Source organism: Corella eumyota, chromosome 6 (genome assembly GCF_963082875.1).
Source record: "Corella eumyota chromosome 6, kaCorEumy4.1, whole genome shotgun sequence".
Classification (NCBI taxonomy): domain Eukaryota; kingdom Metazoa; phylum Chordata; class Ascidiacea; order Phlebobranchia; family Corellidae; genus Corella; species Corella eumyota.
In genome coordinates this window covers 3430607-3441880 of record NC_137495.1, presented here as the reverse complement: position 1 = coordinate 3441880, position 11274 = coordinate 3430607, and positions in this window count along the sequence as shown.

Genomic DNA, 11274 nt, shown 5'->3' with positions numbered 1-11274 from the left:
GTTCTATTCGTTTGGTTTAAATTCGATTTAAATTTTTAATTTTTTTTTTAAGTATTTCGAGTTGCGCACTTACATTGAAGTTTTCGCAGCATATTTTCAAGTTCTCTCGTGGCTGAGTGGTTATGTTGAGGTAGTTGGAGACTTATAGTTGTCAGGTTCGAATCTAGGCAGAAGTAAAGTTAGTTAGTTAGTTAAAAAGGTACTATATAAAGTGAGCCAATAAAAATTTCAAAAAAAATTTAAAAATTTAAATCGAATTTAAACCAAACCAATAGAACCGCACTGGTCTAAATATCCTATTTCAAAAAATTATGAAAAATTATTTAATATTAATAAAGTTATGACATATTTACTAAATTTTTGCAAAATTTCAAATACCGAAATTAAACATCTTATTTGATGCGCATTGCCCTAACTAACATAAGAGATAAAGAAATTTGCGAAAAAATCCAAAAATAAAAAAGTTAGGGCAAAAAATTATTGCCCCCCCCCCCCCCATAAATTGGTACTAAAAAAGTGGGCCAATAAAAATTTCAAAAAAATTTAAATCGAATTTAAACCAAACCAATAGAACCGCACTGGTCTAAATATCCTATTTCAAAAAAATTATGAAAAAATATTTAATATTAATAAAGTTATGACATATTTACTAAATTTTCGCAAAATTTCAAATTCCGAAATTAAACATCTTATTTGATGCGCATTGCCCTAACTAACATAAGAGATAAAGAAATTTGCGAAAAAATCCAAAAATAAAAAAGTTAGGGCAAAAAATTATTGCCCCCCCCCCCTCCCATAATTTGGTACTATATCAAGTGGGTCAATAAAAATTTCAAAAAAATTAAAATATTTAAATCAAATTTAAACCAAACCAATAAAACTGCACTGGTCTAAATATCTTATTTCAAAAAATTTATGAAAAAATATTTAATATTAATAAAGTTATGACATATTTACTAAATTTTCGCAAAATTTCAAATACCGAAATTAAACATCTTATTTGATGCGCATTGCCCTAACTAACATAAGAGATATAGAAATTTGCGAAAAAATCAAAAAATAAAAAAGTTAGGGCAAAAAATTATTGCCCCCCCCCCCCCATAAATTGGTACTAAATAAAGTGGGCCAATAAAAATTTCAAAAAAATTGAAAAATTTAAATCGAATTTAAACCAAACCAATAAAACCGCACTGGTCTAAATATCCTATTTTAAAAAAATTATGAAAAAATATTTAATATTAATAAAGTTATGACATATTTACTAAATTTTCGCAAAATTTCAAATCCCAAAATTAAACATCTTATTTAATGCGCATTGCCCTAACTAACATAAGAGATAAAGAAATTTGCGAAAAAATTCAAAAATAAAAAAGTTAGGGCAAAAAAGTATTGCCCCCCCCTCGCCCCATAAATTGGTACTATATAAAGTGAGCCAATAAAAATTTCAAAAAAAATTAAAAAATTTAAATCGAATTTAAACCAAACCAATAGAACCGCACTGGTCTAAATATCCTATTTCAAAAAATTATGAAAAAATATTTAATATTAATAAAGTTATGACATATTTACTAAATTTTCGCAAAATTTCAAATACCGAAATTAAACATCTTATTTGATGCGCATTGCCCTAACTAACATAAGAGATAAAGAAATTTGCGAAAAAATCAAAAAATAAAAAAGTTAGGGCAAAAAATTATTGCCCCCCCCGCCCCCCCATAAATTGGTACTAAATAAAGTGGGCCAATAAAAATTTCAAAAAAATTTAAATCGAATTTAAACCAAACCAATAGAACCGCACTGGTCTAAATATCCTATTTCAAAAAAATTATGAAAAAATATTTAATATTAATAAAGTTATGACATATTTACTAAATTTTCGCAAAATTTCAAATCCCGAAATTAAACATCTTATTTGATGCGCATTGCCCTAACTAACATAAGAGATAAAGAAATTTGCGAAAAAATCCAAAAATAAAAAAGTTAGGGCAAAAAATTATTGCCCCCCCATATATTGGTACTATATAAAGTGGGCCAATAAAAATTTCAAAAAAATTGAAAAATTTAAATCGAATTTAAACCAAACCAATAGAACCGCACTGGTCTAAATATCCTATTTCAAAAAAAATTATGAAAAAATATTTAATATTAATAAAGTTATGACATATTTACTAAATTTTCGCAAAATTTCAAATCCCGAAATTAAACATCTTATTTAATGCGCATTGCCCTAACTAACATAAGAGATAAAGAAATTTGCGAAAAAATCCAAAAATAAAAAAGTTAGGGCAAAAAATTATTGCCCCCCCATATATTGGTACTATATAAAGTGGGCCAATAAAAATTTCAAAAAAATTAAAAAATTTAAATCGAATTTAAACCAAACCAATAGAACCGCACTGGTCTATATATCCTATTTCAAAAAAAATTATGAAAAAATATTTAATATTAATAATGTTATGACATATTTACTAAATTTTCGCAAAATTTCAAATCCCAAAATTAAACATATTATTTGATGCGCATTGCCCTAACTAACATATGAGATAAAGAAATTTGCGAAAAAATCCAAAAATAAAAAAGTTAGGGCAAAAAATTATTGCCCCCCCCCCCCATATATTGGTACTATATAAAGTGGGCCAATAAAAATTTCAAAAAAAATTTAAAAATTTAAATCGAATTTAAACCAAACCAATAGAACCGCACTGGTCTAAATATCTTATTTCAAAAAAATTATGAAAAAATATTTAATATTAATAAAGTTATGACATATTTACTAAATTTTCGCAAAATTTCAAATCCCGAAATTAAACATCTTATTTGATGCGCATTGCCCTAACTAACATAAGAGATAAAGAAATTTGCGAAAAAATCCAAAAATAAAAAAGTTAGGGCAAAAAATTATTGCCCCCCCCCCCCATTAATTGGTACTATATCAAGTGGGCCAATAAAAATTTCAAAAAAATTGAAAAATTTAAATCGAATTTAAACCAAACAAATAGAAACGCACTGGTCTAAATATCTTATTTCAAAAAAATTATGAAAAAATATTTAATATTAATAAAGTTATGACATATTTACTAAATTTTCGCAAAATTTCAAATCCCGAAATTAAACATCTTATTTAATGCGCATTGCCCTAACTAACATAAGAGATAAAGAAATTTGCGAAAAAATCCAAAAATAAAAAAGTTAGGGCAAAAAATTATTGCCCCCCCCCCCCATAAATTGGTACTAAATAAAGTGGGCCAATAAAAATTTCAAAAATATTTCAAAATTTAAATCGAATTTAAACCAAACCAATAGAACCGCACTGGTCTAAATATCCTATTTCAAAAAAATTATGAAAAAATATTTAATATTAATAAAGTTATGACATATTTACTAAATTTTCGCAAAATTTCAAATTCCGAAATTAAACATCTTATTTGATGCGCATTGCCCTAACTAACATAAGAGATAAAGAAATTTGCGAAAAAATCCAAAAATAAAAAAGTTAGGGCAAAAAATTATTGCCCCCCCCCCCTCCCATAATTTGGTACTATATCAAGTGGGTCAATAAAAATTTCAAAAAAATTAAAATATTTAAATCAAATTTAAACCAAACCAATAAAACTGCACTGGTCTAAATATCCTATTTCAAAAAATTATGAAAAATTATTTAATATTAAAAAAGTTATGACATATTTACTAAATTTTCGCAAAATTTCAAATACCGAAATTAAACATCTTATTTGATGCGCATTGCCCTAACTAACATAAGAGATATAGAAATTTGCGAAAAAATCAAAAAATAAAAAAGTTAGGGCAAAAAATTATTGCCCCCCCCCCCCATAAATTGGTACTAAATAAAGTGGGCCAATAAAAATTTCAAAAAAATTGAAAAATTTAAATCGAATTTAAACCAAACCAATAAAACCGCACTGGTCTAAATATCCTATTTTAAAAAAATTATGAAAAAATATTTAATATTAATAAAGTTATGACATATTTACTAAATTTTCGCAAAATTTCAAATCCCAAAATTAAACATCTTATTTAATGCGCATTGCCCTAACTAACATAAGAGATAAAGAAATTTGCGAAAAAATTCAAAAATAAAAAAGTTAGGGCAAAAAAGTATTGCCCCCCCCTCGCCCCATAAATTGGTACTATATAAAGTGAGCCAATAAAAATTTCAAAAAAAATTAAAAAATTTAAATCGAATTTAAACCAAACCAATAGAACCGCACTGGTCTAAATATCCTATTTCAAAAAATTATGAAAAAATATTTAATATTAATAAAGTTATGACATATTTACTAAATTTTCGCAAAATTTCAAATACCGAAATTAAACATCTTATTTGATGCGCATTGCCCTAACTAACATAAGAGATAAAGAAATTTGCGAAAAAATCAAAAAATAAAAAAGTTAGGGCAAAAAATTATTGCCCCCCCCGCCCCCCCATAAATTGGTACTAAATAAAGTGGGCCAATAAAAATTTCAAAAAAATTTAAATCGAATTTAAACCAAACCAATAGAACCGCACTGGTCTAAATATCCTATTTCAAAAAAATTATGAAAAAATATTTAATATTAATAAAGTTATGACATATTTACTAAATTTTCGCAAAATTTCAAATCCCGAAATTAAACATCTTATTTGATGCGCATTGCCCTAACTAACATAAGAGATAAAGAAATTTGCGAAAAATTCCAAAAATAAAAAAGTTAGGGCAAAAAATTATTGCCCCCCCCCCCACCATAAATTGGTACTATATCAAGTGGGCCAATAAAAATTTCAAAAAAATTGAAAAATTTAAATCGAATTTAAACCAAACAAATAGAAACGCACTGGTCTAAATATCTTATTTCAAAAAAAATTATGAAAAAATATTTAATTTTAATAAAGTTATGACATATTTACTAAATTTTCGCAAAATTTCAAATCCCGAAATTAAACATCTTATTTAATGCGCATTGCCCTAACTAACATAAGAGATAAAAAAATTTGCGAAAAAATCCAAAAATAAAAAAATTAGGGCAAAAAATTATTGCCCCCCCCCCCCCATAAATTGGTACTATATCAAGTGGGCCAATAAAAATTTCAAAAAAATTGAAAAATTTAAATCGAATTTAAACCAAACCAATAGAACCGCACTGGTCTAAATATCCTATTTCAAAAAAATTATGAAAAAATATTTAATATTAATAAAGTTATGACATATTTACTAAATTTTCGCAAAATTTCAAATCCCGAAATTAAACATCTTATTTAATGCGCATTGCCCTAACTAACATAAAAGATAAAAAAATTTGCGAAAAAATTCAAAAATAAAAAAGTTAGGGCAAAAAATTATTGCCCCCCCCCCCCCATAAATTGGTACTATATAAAGTGAGCCAATAAAAATTTCAAAAAAAATTAAAAAATTTATATCGAATTTAAACCAAACCAATAAAACCGCACTGGTCTAAATATCCTATTTCAAAAAATTATGAAAAAATATTTAATATTAATAAAGTTATGACATATTTACTAAATTTTCGCAAAATTTCAAATACCGAAATTAAACATCTTATTTGATGCGCATTGCCCTAACTAACATAAGAGATATAGAAATTTGCGAAAAAATCAAAAAATAAAAAAGTTAGGGCAAAAAATTATTGCCCCCCCCCCCCCCCCATAAATTGGTACTAAAAAAGTGGGCCAATAAAAATTTCAAAAAAATTTAAATCGAATTTAAACCAAACCAATAGAACCGCACTGGTCTAAATATCCTATTTCAAAAAAATTATGAAAAAATATTTAATATTAATAAAGTTATGACATATTTACTAAATTTTCGCAAAATTTCAAATCCCGAAATTAAACATCTTATTTGATGCGCATTGCCCTAACTAACATAAGAGATAAAGAAATTTGCGAAAAATTCCAAAAATGAAAAAGTTAGGGCAAAAAATTATTGCCCCCCCCCCCCCTCCCATAAATTGGTACTATATCAAGTGGGTCAATAAAAATTTCAAAAAAATTAAAAAATTTAAATCGAATTTAAACCAAACCAATAGAACTGCACTGGTCCAAATATCTTATTTCAAAAAAATTATGAAAAAATATTTAATATTAATAAAGTTATGACATATTTACTAAATTTTCGCAAAATTTCAAATCCCGAAATTAAACATCTTATTTAATGCGCATTGCCCTAACTAACATAAGAGATAAAGAAGATTGCAAAAAAATCCAAAAATAAAAAAGTTAGGGCAAAAAATTATTGCCCCCCCCCCCCATAAATTGGTACTAAATAAAGTGGGCCAATAAAAATTTCAAAAAAATTGAAAAATTTAAATCGAATTTAAACCAAACCAATAGAACTGCACTGGTCCAAATATCTTATTTCAAAAAAATTATGAAAAAATATTTAATATTAATAAAGTTATGACATATTTACTAAATTTTCGCAAAATTTCAAATCCCGAAATTAAACATCTTATTTAATGCGCATTGCCCTAACTAACATAAGAGATAAAGAAGATTGCAAAAAAATCCAAAAATAAAAAAGTTAGGGCAAAAAATTATTGCCCCCCCCCCCCATAAATTGGTACTAAATAAAGTGGGCCAATAAAAATTTCAAAAAAATTGAAAAATTTAAATCGAATTTAAACCAAACCAATAGAACCGCACTGGTCTAAATATCCTATTTCAAAAAAATTATGAAAAAATATTTAATATTAATAAAGTTATGACATATTTACAAAATTTTCGCAAAATTTCAAATCCCGAAATTAAACATCTTATTTGATGCGCATTGCCCTAACTAACATAAGAGATAAAGAAATTTGCGAAAAAATCCAAAAATAAAAAAGTTAGGGCAAAAAATGATTGCCCCCCCCACCCCCCCCCCCCCATAAATTGGTACTAAATAAAGTGGGCCAATAAAAATTTCTAAAAAATTTCAAAATTTAAATCGAATTTAAACCAAACCAATAGAACCGCACTGGTCTAAATATCCTATTTCAAAAAAATTATGAAAAAATATTTAATATTAATAATGTTATGACATATTTACTAAATTTTCGCAAAATTTCAAATCCCGAAATTAAACATATTATTTGATGCGCATTGCCCTAACTAACATAAGAAATAAAGAAATTTGCGAAAAAATCCAAAAATAAAAAAGTTAGGGCAAAAAATTATTGCCCCCCCCCATATATTGGTACTATATAAAGTGAGCCAATAAAAATTTCAAAAAAAATTAAAAAATTTAAATCGAATTTAAACCAAACCAATAGAACCGCACTGGTCTAAATATCTTATTTCAAAAAAATTATGAAAAAATATTTAATATTAATAAAGTTATGACATATTTACTAAATTTTCGCAAAATTTCAAATCCCGAAATTAAACATCTTATTTGATGCGCATTGCCCTAACTAAAATAAGAGATAAAGAAATTTGCGAAAAATCCAAAAATAAAAAAGTTAGGGCAAAAAATTATTGCCCCCCCCCCCCATAAATTGGTACTAAATAAAGTGGGCCAATAAAAATTTCAAAAAAATTGAAAAATTTAAATCGAATTTAAACCAAACCAATAGAACCGCACTGGTCTAAATATCCTATTTCAAAAAAATTATGAAAAAATATTTAATATTAATAAAGTTATGACATATTTACAAAATTTTCGCAAAATTTCAAATCCCGAAATTAAACATCTTATTTGATGCGCATTGCCCTAACTAACATAAGAGATAAAGAAATTTGCGAAAAAATCCAAAAATAAAAAAGTTAGGGCAAAAAATGATTGCCCCCCCCACCCCCCCCCCCCCATAAATTGGTACTAAATAAAGTGGGCCAATAAAAATTTCTAAAAAATTTCAAAATTTAAATCGAATTTAAACCAAACCAATAGAACCGCACTGGTCTAAATATCCTATTTCAAAAAAATTATGAAAAAATATTTAATATTAATAATGTTATGACATATTTACTAAATTTTCGCAAAATTTCAAATCCCGAAATTAAACATATTATTTGATGCGCATTGCCCTAACTAACATAAGAAATAAAGAAATTTGCGAAAAAATCCAAAAATAAAAAAGTTAGGGCAAAAAATTATTGCCCCCCCCCCCATATATTGGTACTATATAAAGTGAGCCAATAAAAATTTCAAAAAAAATTAAAAAATTTAAATCGAATTTAAACCAAACCAATAGAACCGCACTGGTCTAAATATCTTATTTCAAAAAAATTATGAAAAAATATTTAATATTAATAAAGTTATGACATATTTACTAAATTTTCGCAAAATTTCAAATCCCGAAATTAAACATCTTATTTGATGCGCATTGCCCTAACTAAAATAAGAGATAAAGAAATTTGCGAAAAATCCAAAAATAAAAAAGTTAGGGCAAAAAATTATTGCCCCCCCCCCATAAATTGGTACTATATCAAGTGGGCCAATAAAAATTTCAAAAAAATTGAAAAATTTAAATCGAATTTAAACCAAACAAATAGAAACGCACTGGTCTAAATATCTTATTTCAAAAAAATTATGAAAAAATATTTAATATTAATAAAGTTAAGACATATTTACTAAATTTTCGCAAAATTTCAAATCCCGAAATTAAACATCTTATTTAATGCGCATTGCCCTAACTAACATAAGAGATAAAGAAATTTGCGAAAAAATCCAAAAATAAAAAAGTTAGGACAAAAAATTATTGCCCCCCCCCCCATAAATTGGTACTATATAAAGTGAGCCAATAAAAATTTCAAAAAAAATTAAAAAATTTAAATCGAATTTAAACCAAACCAATAGAACCGCACTGGTCTAAATATCCTATTTCAAAAAATTATGAAAAAATATTTAATATTAATAAAGTTATGACATATTTACTAAATTTTCGCAAAATTTCAAATACCGAAATTAAACATCTTATTTGATGCGCATTGCCCTAACTAACATAAGAGATAAAGAAATTTGCGAAAAAATCAAAAAATAAAAAAGTTAGGGCAAAAAATTATTGCCCCCCCCCCCATAAATTGGTACTAAAAAAGTGGGCCAATAAAAATTTCAAAAAAATTTAAATCGAATTTAAACCAAACCAATAGAACCGCACTGGTCTAAATATCCTATTTCAAAAAAATTATGAAAAAATATTTAATATTAATAAAGTTATGACATATTTACTAAATTTTCGCAAAATTTCAAATCCCGAAATTAAACATCTTATTTGATGCGCATTGCCCTAACTAACATAAGAGATAAAGAAATTTGCGAAAAATTCCAAAAATAAAAAAGTTAGGGCAAAAAATTATTGCCCCCCCCCCTCCCATAAATTGGTACTATATCAAGTGGGTCAATAAAAATTTCAAAAAAATTAAAAAATTTAAATCGAATTTAAACCAAACCAATAGAACTGCACTGGTCTAAATATCCTATTTCAAAAAAATTATGAAAAAATATTTAATATTAATAAAGTTATGACATATTTACTAAATTTTCGCAAAATTTCAAATCCCGAAATTAAACATCTTATTTAATGCGCATTGCCCTAACTAACATAAGAGATAAAGAAGTTTGCGAAAAAATCCAAAAATAAAAAAGTTAGGGCAAAAAATGATTGCCCCCCCCCCCCATAAATTGGTACTAAATAAAGTGGGCCAATAAAAATTTCAAAAAAATTGAAAAATTTAAATCGAATTTAAACCAAACCAATAGAACCGCACTGGTCTAAATATCCTATTTCAAAAAAATTATGAAAAAATATTTAATATTAATAAAGTTATGACATATTTACAAAATTTTCGCAAAATTTCAAATCCCGAAATTAAACATCTTATTTGATGCGCATTGCCCTAACTAACATAAGAGATAAAGAAATTTGCGAAAAAATTCAAAAATAAAAAAGTTAGGGCAAAAAATTATTGCCCCCCCCCACCCCCCCCCCCATAAATTGGTACTATATCAAGTGGGCCAATAAAAATTTCAAAAAAATTGAAAAATTTAAATCGAATTTAAACCAAACAAATAGAAACGCACTGGTCTAAATATCTTATTTCAAAAAAATTATGAAAAAATATTTAATATTAATAAAGTTATGACATATTTACTAAATTTTCGCAAAATTTCAAATCCCGAAATTAAACATCTTATTTGATGCGCATTGCCCTAACTAACATAAGAGATAAAGAAATTTGCGAAAAATTCCAAAAATGAAAAAGTTAGGGCAAAAAATTATTGCCCCCCCCCCCCCTCCCATAAATTGGTACTATATCAAGTGGGTCAATAAAAATTTCAAAAAAATTAAAAAATTTAAATCGAATTTAAACCAAACCAATAGAACTGCACTGGTCCAAATATCTTATTTCAAAAAAATTATGAAAAAATATTTAATATTAATAAAGTTATGACATATTTACTAAATTTTCGCAAAATTTCAAATCCCGAAATTAAACATCTTATTTAATGCGCATTGCCCTAACTAACATAAGAGATAAAGAAGATTGCAAAAAAATCCAAAAATAAAAAAGTTAGGGCAAAAAATTATTGCCCCCCCCCCCCATAAATTGGTACTAAATAAAGTGGGCCAATAAAAATTTCAAAAAAATTGAAAAATTTAAATCGAATTTAAACCAAACCAATAGAACCGCACTGGTCTAAATATCCTATTTCAAAAAAATTATGAAAAAATATTTAATATTAATAAAGTTATGACATATTTACAAAATTTTCGCAAAATTTCAAATCCCGAAATTAAACATCTTATTTGATGCGCATTGCCCTAACTAACATAAGAGATAAAGAAATTTGCGAAAAAATCCAAAAATAAAAAAGTTAGGGCAAAAAATGATTGCCCCCCCCACCCCCCCCCCCCCCCCCATAAATTGGTACTAAATAAAGTGGGCCAATAAAAATTTCTAAAAAATTTCAAAATTTAAATCGAATTTAAACCAAACCAATAGAACCGCACTGGTCTAAATATCCTATTTCAAAAAAATTATGAAAAAATATTTAATATTAATAATGTTATGACATATTTACTAAATTTTCGCAAAATTTCAAATCCCGAAATTAAACATATTATTTGATGCGCATTGCCCTAACTAACATAAGAAATAAAGAAATTTGCGAAAAAATCCAAAAATAAAAAAGTTAGGGCAAAAAATTATTGCCCCCCCCCCCCCATATATTGGTACTATATAAAGTGAGCCAATAAAAATTTCAAAAAAAATTAAAAAATTTAAATCGAATTTAAACCAAACCAATAGAACCGCACTGGTCTAAATATCTTATT